The sequence below is a fragment of the Prunus dulcis genome, chromosome 4, assembly GCF_902201215.1.
Source record: "Prunus dulcis chromosome 4, ALMONDv2, whole genome shotgun sequence".
Lineage (NCBI taxonomy): Eukaryota > Viridiplantae > Streptophyta > Magnoliopsida > Rosales > Rosaceae > Prunus > Prunus dulcis.
In genome coordinates this window covers 20,321,520-20,331,191 of record NC_047653.1, presented here as the reverse complement: position 1 = coordinate 20,331,191, position 9,672 = coordinate 20,321,520, and positions in this window count along the sequence as shown.

The window sequence follows — 9,672 nt, the reverse complement described above, 5'->3', positions numbered from 1 at the left end:
ATCACCTTTGCTCCAATCAAGTAGGATCGAAATTTATCCAAGGAAAAAATTACTGCTAACAATTCTTTCTCCATGGTGGTATAATTTAGCTAGGCATCATTCAAAGTACGGCTGGCATAATAGATTACATGAAGTAATTTATTTCTACTTTGACCACCGCCTAGTCACTAGCATCACACATAATCTCGAAGGGTAAGTCCTAATCTGGTGTGACAATGATAGGTGTAGAAGTAAGCTTCTCCTTCAAGATATTAAATGCCTCCAAACACTTCAAATCAAAATCAAATTCGACATCTTTGAGATGGAGATTGCACAAGGGCTTCGTGATTTTGGAAAAATCTTTGATAAACCACTGATAGAGTCCAACATGACCCAAAAAGCTTTCGGATCCCTTTTACTGTAGTGGGCGGTGGCAATTTCTCTCGGTATCAATTTTTGCCTTATCAACCTCTATGCCTTTAGCTGAAAATTTTTGCCCCAGGACTATCCCTTCTTCCACCATGAAATGACACTTCTCCCAATTCAAAACCAAGTTGGTTTCTTCACATATTTCCAAAACTGATGCCAAATTATGTAAATAAGAATCAAAGGATGAGCCAAAAATAGAAAAGTCATCCATTAATACCTCAATGAAGCACTCCACCATGTTAGAAAATATACTCATCATGCAACGTTGAAAGGTAGCGGGGTCGTTACATAATCTGAAGGGCATGCGCCTTTATGGAAAATTACCGAATGGCCATGTGAATGTTGTCTTTTCCTTATCTTCAGGTGCAATCGGAATCTAATTATACCTAGAGTATCCATCTAAAAAATAATAATATGATGGAATCGTCTGATCAGTCCCATATTCGGATATGTTGTTCCCCGTATTTCCACGAGGGTGTGGGAGCTTGCGGATTTAGAATCAGAGATTTGGATACCTCGGATCAACGATGTTGGGGTTAAGTTTGTCGATGGTCGACGATGATTCAATCGTCGGATCGTGATCAAACTTTTAGGACGTAATTAGTGGACCTTACTGGACCTATTAGAACATTCGAATCGGAGATTAGAGGTTGTGGATCCTGCTGGCCTAGTTGACCTAGATGTTTGGACTCGTCGGCTCGGTATGGAGCAATTGATTTGGAAGTGTCTGCTATTAGGCATATGTTTTCGAATGGTTTTAATAATTGAATTTTTTAGGACCTCTATAACTTGTGCTTGTATCGAAGTGCATAATTTTGATTAAGTTTATGTTTTGGTTTGGGAAATGCTTTGGAATACTTACGAATTTATTGGAAACATTCATGATTCATTTGTTTGCTCTTATATCTATATTTTGTATTGTTGTTTTAGTGGGAATTGTTTTGAGACGCTTAAGGCTTTGTGATTAGAGTATGATGTTTTGATTTAATACTTGAGTTGATTACAAACTTTTATTTGATTATTATTCTTTTCATTGCGTGATTTTTTATAAAGTTTTGGTGTGTTCTTGTTTATGACTTATGAAGTGGGTTATGAATATTTGCTTTTGCTACCATTAAGCTTTATGGGGCTTTTACGTAAATATCATTGGAAAGCTTTGTTGCCTCTTGTTATGATTTCATGGCCTATTGAAACTACATTTGAAGTTATATTAAGATTAATGGTTTTCGGATTTCATTTGTGGTATTGGATTTCAATAAGAGTTTGATTTCATACTATTAACATTCTGGGCTTTACTTGAGTTGCGAAAGATTTGAGAAAAACTTGGTTTACGAATCTAGAAACGGCTTGAGTAGCTAGGTTTTACTTGGGTTTGGATTGGAGGAAATGGTGTTAAAGTTTTAGGTAACGGTTTTCAAACCCACCATAAGTACCCTTCCCTAGTGGTCTTCGGACATTTTATTTTACCCTAGTTCCCTTCGGATTAATCTATGCATGTACGACATGCCCAAACGTGCTTTGGGGATGCTCAACCTGTGTGGTTGCCAAGAATGCCCCGCACCTGTCATGTGCATGTTCGATTGCCAGAATATGCCCGTAGAAACATCGTGGGGTTCTTCTTGTGCGATTGCCCGAAGTTGGCTCCACGTGCTGATTTTGTTCTTCACCTGTGGTGTCAGGATAGTTCTCGCCACCCTATTCATTTTGTCTGCCATGGGTGGCCAGAGTTCTTGGGTACTTATTGGTGAGGATTTTAATACATATTTTCATATTTATAAGACAATGGATTGAGATATTCTAAGTTTTAAGGATTTTATGCTATTCACAACTATTTTCTTAAGTCATGAGTTCATTTGTAAATGTGGAGTATTGAGGAGGGTGTGATTTAACCCATTGATACTGATATAAAGGTTTTCTCGTGGCCAATGTTGTTTTACAATTTTTTTCTGGATCTCCAACTTTTTGGTAATGATATAATTTCTTGATACATATGTATTGGTTTGAATATTGTCTTGTAATCAAAATTATTGTTTAAGTTTCAACTAATTGGTTAAAGTTGGTTTAAGAAAAATGTGTCGAAGTTTTAAGTTCTTATGGGTATAACATGAATTTTCGTCACTTAGAGGATTTTAATGTGTTGCAAAATGTGTAGGAGTTTTAAGTTCTTATGGGTATAACATGAATTTTGGTCACTTAGAGGATTTTATTGTGTTGCAATTTATTGTATTAAGAACTATGTGTGGCTTGGGTCCTTCGAAAAGGGTACGTAGGCACCCTAGAGTCAATCTAGGTGCAACCACAAGGTTAGGCTTTAAATAGTATGTTCAATTTTGTCAAAATGGATCTCGATAACTTATCTATGTTGCTCTGGGGGTTGAGACCTGATTCAGTTTGATGAGTGATTCATATTGTGTAAAGGGGCTTGAGACCCATTGAAACTATTTGTTAATTGGTGTGTGGTTTATAAATTGTACATGCTGAACTAAATCCCTCGGTGTAGCACTTTCTGTCACTCACGTTGAACCACCACCTTTGGTTAACCGGAGCCCTCAATTGAACGGATTGGGTTGGCTCAGTTTCGGTGTTTAAGGTATAGAGATGACTGAGATAGGCTGCGAGATCTGGGCTTGACAATGACTTCACGATTGTAGACGACGATGGGAACTTGCGACGATGACAGCGAATTGCGACAACGATGAGAGAAGAAAGAGAGGAAGAAGAGAGATCGGGAGAAAGAAAGAGAGAATAGAAGACCTAACATAGAAAAGAAAGGGAAGGAGGAAGAAGAAAGAGAGGGCAATATGCAGAGAGAAGAAGTTCGACACATCACTTCTGTTCAAAATAAAAGACATGTGTTAGGGTTAAAACCCTAACACTTTTATATTATTTTCTAATTCTATTAATAAGCCCTTAAATGCCATCATTGCACACTAAAAACACAACAACTATTGCTACCATAGTGGTATGTAGGCTCTCTTACATGCAAGAAAAACAAGTTCGAGCCTTCATGGTGGCAATATTTTTTCAATATTTCACTATTATGAGCTCGCCGATTTGACTCAAGTGAACCGGTTTTCCACCAAAATTAGGTATTAAAAATTAGGCTTATTTATAGTTTCACCCTCTGGAACTTGAGCTCTCTCTCTACCTACCTCTCTCTCTCTCTCTCTCTCTCTCTCTCTCTCCTCTCCCATCCCCTCCCCAGACCCAACCACCACCCTGCCCCCTCCCTTCCCTCTGCCACTCTTTTCCCTCCCATCCCATCCTCAGACTTTACCCCCATCGCACCCCACCCCTTCTCTCTCTCTGCCTCTCTCTTTTTGCCGAGAGAGAAGATAGGGAGTGGCTATCAAGGAGATTTTAAATATTAAAAAAATTAAGTGGTGGTGGTTTGGGTGTGTTGAGTAATTCCATGAAGGGTTAGGTCTATGGTGAGGGTTGGGTCTAGGAAGGGGAAAGGAGAGAAGAGAGAGGCAGAAAGAGTGAGAGTGAGAGAGATGGAGATAGAGCCTGAGGGAGGGAATGGGTGGAGTGCGATGGAGGTGCATTAGGGGTTGGGTCTGGGGAGGGGATGGGAGAGGAGAGAGAGAGAGAGAGAGAGAGAGATGTCATTTAACAGGAAAATGAGATAGTGTTGAGGGGAGGGGGTAACATTTGAGACGGAGTGGGAGAATGGGGGGTAAAATTAGGAAATTTGAATTCTGGGTGGTTAAGTGAGAGCGACCTCAAGTTTTAGGGTTGATAACAGCAAATAAGCCTAATAATTAAAAATACACCGTTTGGTTCGGCCAATTTCCCAGATTTTTGGTTCTTTTGCGTACCCCTATATGCGAGTATTAAATAAGCAAATGATGTCTTTTAATAGGCAAAATAGAAAAATTAGCTCAATCTTAATTGTTAAATAGGAAAATTTAAAATTAAATAAGCAAATAAAATTCTTAATGAGAGCGGAAAAATAGATAAGAACTATTTAAAAATATTCTCTTAACAGTGGTAGACGTTATGATGTGGAGAGATCAACAACCTAGTAACATAAGATGTCAAATATTTGACAATGAAACATTACCCATATTAATATCTAGGGAAATTTACATAAATACCACATAAAGTTCTAAGCTTGTGCACGATTACAACCTAGACTTCTAAGTTTTACTGTTGACCATAGACTTTTAACTTATAAGCTTGAACACGAGGTCAATAGGCCAATCAAGCTATGCAAATCAGTAAAATATTCATCCATAAGTAAGTTTAATATTGAATTGATTTCTTCATTGAACATTAAATTCCCAAATTTTTTATTTATTGATTTCTTGATTAACGTTAAAATTCAAATAGATGTCCTCGTCTTAACTTAAGGGAGGGGCCAATGCCGAGCTTCTAACCCTGTAAAGTAGAAATAGGGCATTGACTTGCAGATTAGAGATTTCATGCCGTTCGAAGGTCTCCGACAACATCGGTTTTCAAAGCGAAAATTGGGTCGGGTCCTGTCAATCATAGTTGTGTATGTGTGAGAAATCTCCCTCCCTGAAATTTAGACTATCGCTTATACTTTAAAAAATTAAAAATTAAAAAGAAAAAGGAGGGTGCACAGTCATATGAATATATGTATGGGAACTTTACCACCCAGCCAAATCGACATGGAGTTGATACGATAATTGCCAAGTTGAATTTTACCAACAAAAAGAAAAAAGGAAAAGGAAATGATTGCTTTGTTTTAATGTACTAGAGAACTAGTCTGTGTTTAGTACTCCAGGGATAGCTTCTATTTCTAGTTAGACTTCACCTAGGATTGGAAATTTCCAGTGGAAGAGGAAGATGTTGGAAGGGGCAGGAGGAGGTTATGTAAAATGGCTGATTTCATTTTTAAAAAAAATTTGTTAGTTATTTTTTCAAGTGCTGTGAATTGACGAAATTCCACTTCAAAGTAGTATCACATGTGTATCATGTAACTCGACTTAACGGAAATTTTAACAGTGTTACACGTATGTGGTAAATTGTTACACTTTACAGAGTTTAGGGGGTCAATAATAAAAATTAAAAATTCAAGTGGTAATCGTACACAGGCCTATAAATTCAGGTGGTATTTATGCAAATTTTCCTAATATTTATTTATGTGGTTTATACTTTATACTTTATACTTTATACTTTATACTTTATATATATATATATATAGTTATTCTCTCATTTGGATGATCGCACATCTATTGTAAACAATGAGAAAAGCAGGAAGGGGTAGTAAAAAAATACGTCGCATTTGCACGATAATAACGTTTGGACGTTCACATAGAAGAATTTCTGTATGTATATATATTTTCAGTTTGGTGCATGTGAGTTTTTTTATCAATCAGAGTTTAAAATTTTAATTCAAAATTAGGAATAATAAATTAATTAAATCAGTAAACGAATTTTTCTTAGAAAAACAATTACTCCAAATTACTATACTAGTGAGTGCTTTGTATTGATTAGGCAATTTAGAATAACCAAAAGGTGATGTCTGCTAGAGAATTACTTCTTTTTGAATCAATTACCATGCATGTGTCCTTAACAAACGTTCATGATGCCCTTCACAAGAGCATTTGGTTTATTGATTGATATCAACACCATAGGGGGTGCACTTTTTAGAAAAAAGTGGGTTAGCACAAGTCAGAATTATGGTCCCTTTCTCCCCCCCGACAGTGGTCCAAGCCTTTCTAGTCTCATAGTGGGATGGGGTGCTTATCAATCCATGACCCAAACATTCCTTACCGCATATAAAAGGCCTACCCTAAGCCTATTGCCCTACAAATAAAAAAGGTGATGATTTTTCCACTCTTATTTTATCTATTTACACTTCTTTTCTTTTTTTTAGTACTTTTTACTATAACATATAAGGAAGTGTAAAAAGACAAAAAAGAAGGGGACTATATAATTTTCGACAAAGAGAGTATAAATAGACAAAAGATGAGTGGAAAAATCAACTCTCATAAAAAAACTTCATCTCTTATAGTTGAAGCTTGATCAGTCCTTGGAAACTATAATGTTTTTCCAATGTGGGAGAGGCATCCCTCGTTCTATCAGTGTTGGCACCACATATTTGGTCATGCCTTTTCAACTTTATTGAACCTGTGGTGAGGCTAAAAGATAAGTGGTCCATAAATAAGGGCAAGCTTTTGTGGTTCAAAATAACGAATAGCCAAAGGGTAACATAACATGAGTATGGGGAAGCACGCGGTAATATATTTTGGAAAAAAATTTGACTCCTTAAATCTGTCCTCAAAACAAATAGAATTTTTACACTTGGCAAATTTTTTTAACCTTTTTTTCTTTCGAACTTTAGTAAGTGTCAAAATCTCATTTGTAGTGAGGATGTGCTGTTCCTCAATTTTAAGGAACTAAGCCATACTCATATGTCTTTTTTATAATAATAAAGTTTTGTTGTTGTTGGTGCTGATGAGCGTTATTAGGGGAGGGGGATTTGAACACAGGACTTTGTATACATGGGTAAATGCTCTTAATCATTTGTGCTAGAATTCCCTTGCCGGTAAAGGTACGTAAGGAAAACATAGAAAGTTAACTCTATGTTGTAAATATATTGTCATATATTTTGTTTAAGTTTGAATCATGTATGTCATATAGCTTGTGTTAAAATGAAGATTGAAGAAGTTACAAATATATTTCTCCCAATTATAAGGTAAGCTACCTTGGAGGCTACATGGGTGGATCATATATTACAAGTTATTAGAATTGCATTACATATGTTTTGGAATGTTCAAAGAATAAAAACATGAAATATGTCATTGATATAGGGAGTTTCTAAACATGGGATCACGATGAGTTATACACCATGCATTTGTAATAAAGCAGCTCTTATTAATTTAGGAATTGGCATGGTGGCTAATAGGACGGAATCTGACGGATATGCCCTCCACAGATGAATTATTGATTGATCCTTTAATATATTATTGATTGGAAGTCGGCCTAACCTAAAAGGTGGCACCACTCAGGACTCTTACGTCAAGGGAAGAGAGACATCCCACGTTCCCTCAATCTCAATGTTTATAGACAAACATAATACGCAAAGCAAAGCACACCCTTTTTCTTCCAACTAAGTTTGAGTTTGATTCTTCAGCTGCTCTGCTGCCTGAATTGTGGTCCGCTAAAAGGAAATGACTAGATACGCATAATTGGGATCATTGCCTGCCCCTTCTTAATGGACGGTTTTACACTCCCAGTCCCACATAAAGTAAAAAGGAGGACTAGATCCTAAATCTGTTTAACAAAATTACCAAAATAGACGAATGTTTAACGAAAGGTATCGACTTTTGAGTTATTAATTGATGTGACAATTTCTTATTTTTTATGAATAAATAATGTAGAGTAGATATAAACATAAAATAATGATACACTATCACATCAGTTAGTCTCTCTAGCATTGCTCGTGTTTGATAGAACAATCCCATCGACTTCAATCTAACTAGCATGGCTCCAAACACCATCTCCTTAGTTTAGCACCCCACAAAAACATAGGATACGAATTAGTCCACCCCACAAAAACATAGTACTTATAATTAGTCATGTCCAAGCTAGTTCTGCGAAAAAGAGGAGGCCTAAAATTCTCTTTTTAGTAGAAATGAAAATACTAATTAGTGTTGAATGAGTGATGTCACAACAAACCCTCACTCCCCTACATTAAAACATCTCAATCTAAATTCTACGAATCTATTCTTTCTATTCAGCATACGCAATCATTTAAACCCAAACTTAGTGCATGACATAGACAGTCAAACTCAAAGTGCGTATTAATGGCAGAAATATTATGTTTGAGGGCTACCTTTGCTACCATTTGATCATAAATACTATATCATAATTAATATGTAAAAAAAAAACAATTTGAAATTAATTTACATGAAAATTTAAGGTGAAAACTAGAACTTTTATTTTTTACAAGAACTTTTATTTTGTTTTTTACCATTTGATCATAAACACTATATATTTTGTTTTTTACAAGAACTTTTATTTTCTTTCTATATATATGAAAAACATAACGAATTAGGAATGCCAGTTTTATTTTTTATGTAAAAAAGGAAAACAAAAGATGGGCCTTGTTGACATAAGCAGTCCTGTGCAAATTGTGGCCTTAAGACTCTCTTAGGGCAAGCCCAATAAGAGCTCTCAATGGGGCTCAACCTGCAAGTTGTATTAACAACTCATGCTAAAAACCCATCCCCAATAGAGCAAAAATGGGTCTCTAAATGGTTAAGCCCACCGGAGCATTGCAACCACATCCACAAAGATACGGAGCTGGTTGAAGAAACAGAGATGAATACATTCCATGTTCTTTTATCCGACCTGTAAATCAAGAGTATAAATTATTTCATATGGATGTTGAAGATGTGTTTCTTCATGGTGACCTAGAAGACGAAGTTTATATCAGGGTACCTCTTAGTACAGGTGAGCGAGGTCCGGTCGGTCCATTTTCCAATTCCAACAGAATCGAAACTAATACTATTCAACTGGTGCGGTTCAGTACAGTTTTGGTGAAAAAAAAAAATATATGAAATCCAATCAGGTTTAAACAGGTTTTGGTTTTAGACCAGATTTTTTTTCAAATTATTTTATTTATTTATACAAATTCCAACAAAAAATTTGTTTTTTGAGCTTAAAAATTCACAACTGACCCAATTTTATGCAAAAAGAGATGATTTGGCCTTGAAAAGAGAGGTGTTTTGAAGTTGGACTTGAGAAAATATTAGTTATGAGATTAGAAGTTTTGCATTCAACTTAAATATTTTAAAATAAAAAATAAAAAATACACGGCCTATCTAGTTCGGTTCGGTATAATTTTATAAGGTGTGAAACCGTCATTGGAATCGATTTGAACCAGTTCAGTCCAATTAGGTGCTGTTTTGTTGACTTATTAATCAACAAAGTTTCGTTCCAGTTTCTTCCGTTCGGTGCGACGCGGTGTTTCAATTATCAGATCTCGATGCCCACCCCTTCCTCCTAGTCAATCACAAGAACGATTATATATGGACCAAAATAGTCACCGCGATTATTGTATGCTAAGAGAAGTTCAATTGTTACCGATGGGCTAAAATGAAGTGTTGCAGATGCTTCTCTGGTACTACCGCTGTTTTGGTTTATGTCGATGACCAAGAGATGATAAAGATGAAATTTCATAGCTAAAGATTAATTACACAAGCAAATTGCTAACAAAGACTTGGCCTTCTAAGATACTTTCTTGGATTGGAAATTGCCTACTCAAAAAAGGCATATTTCTTAAAA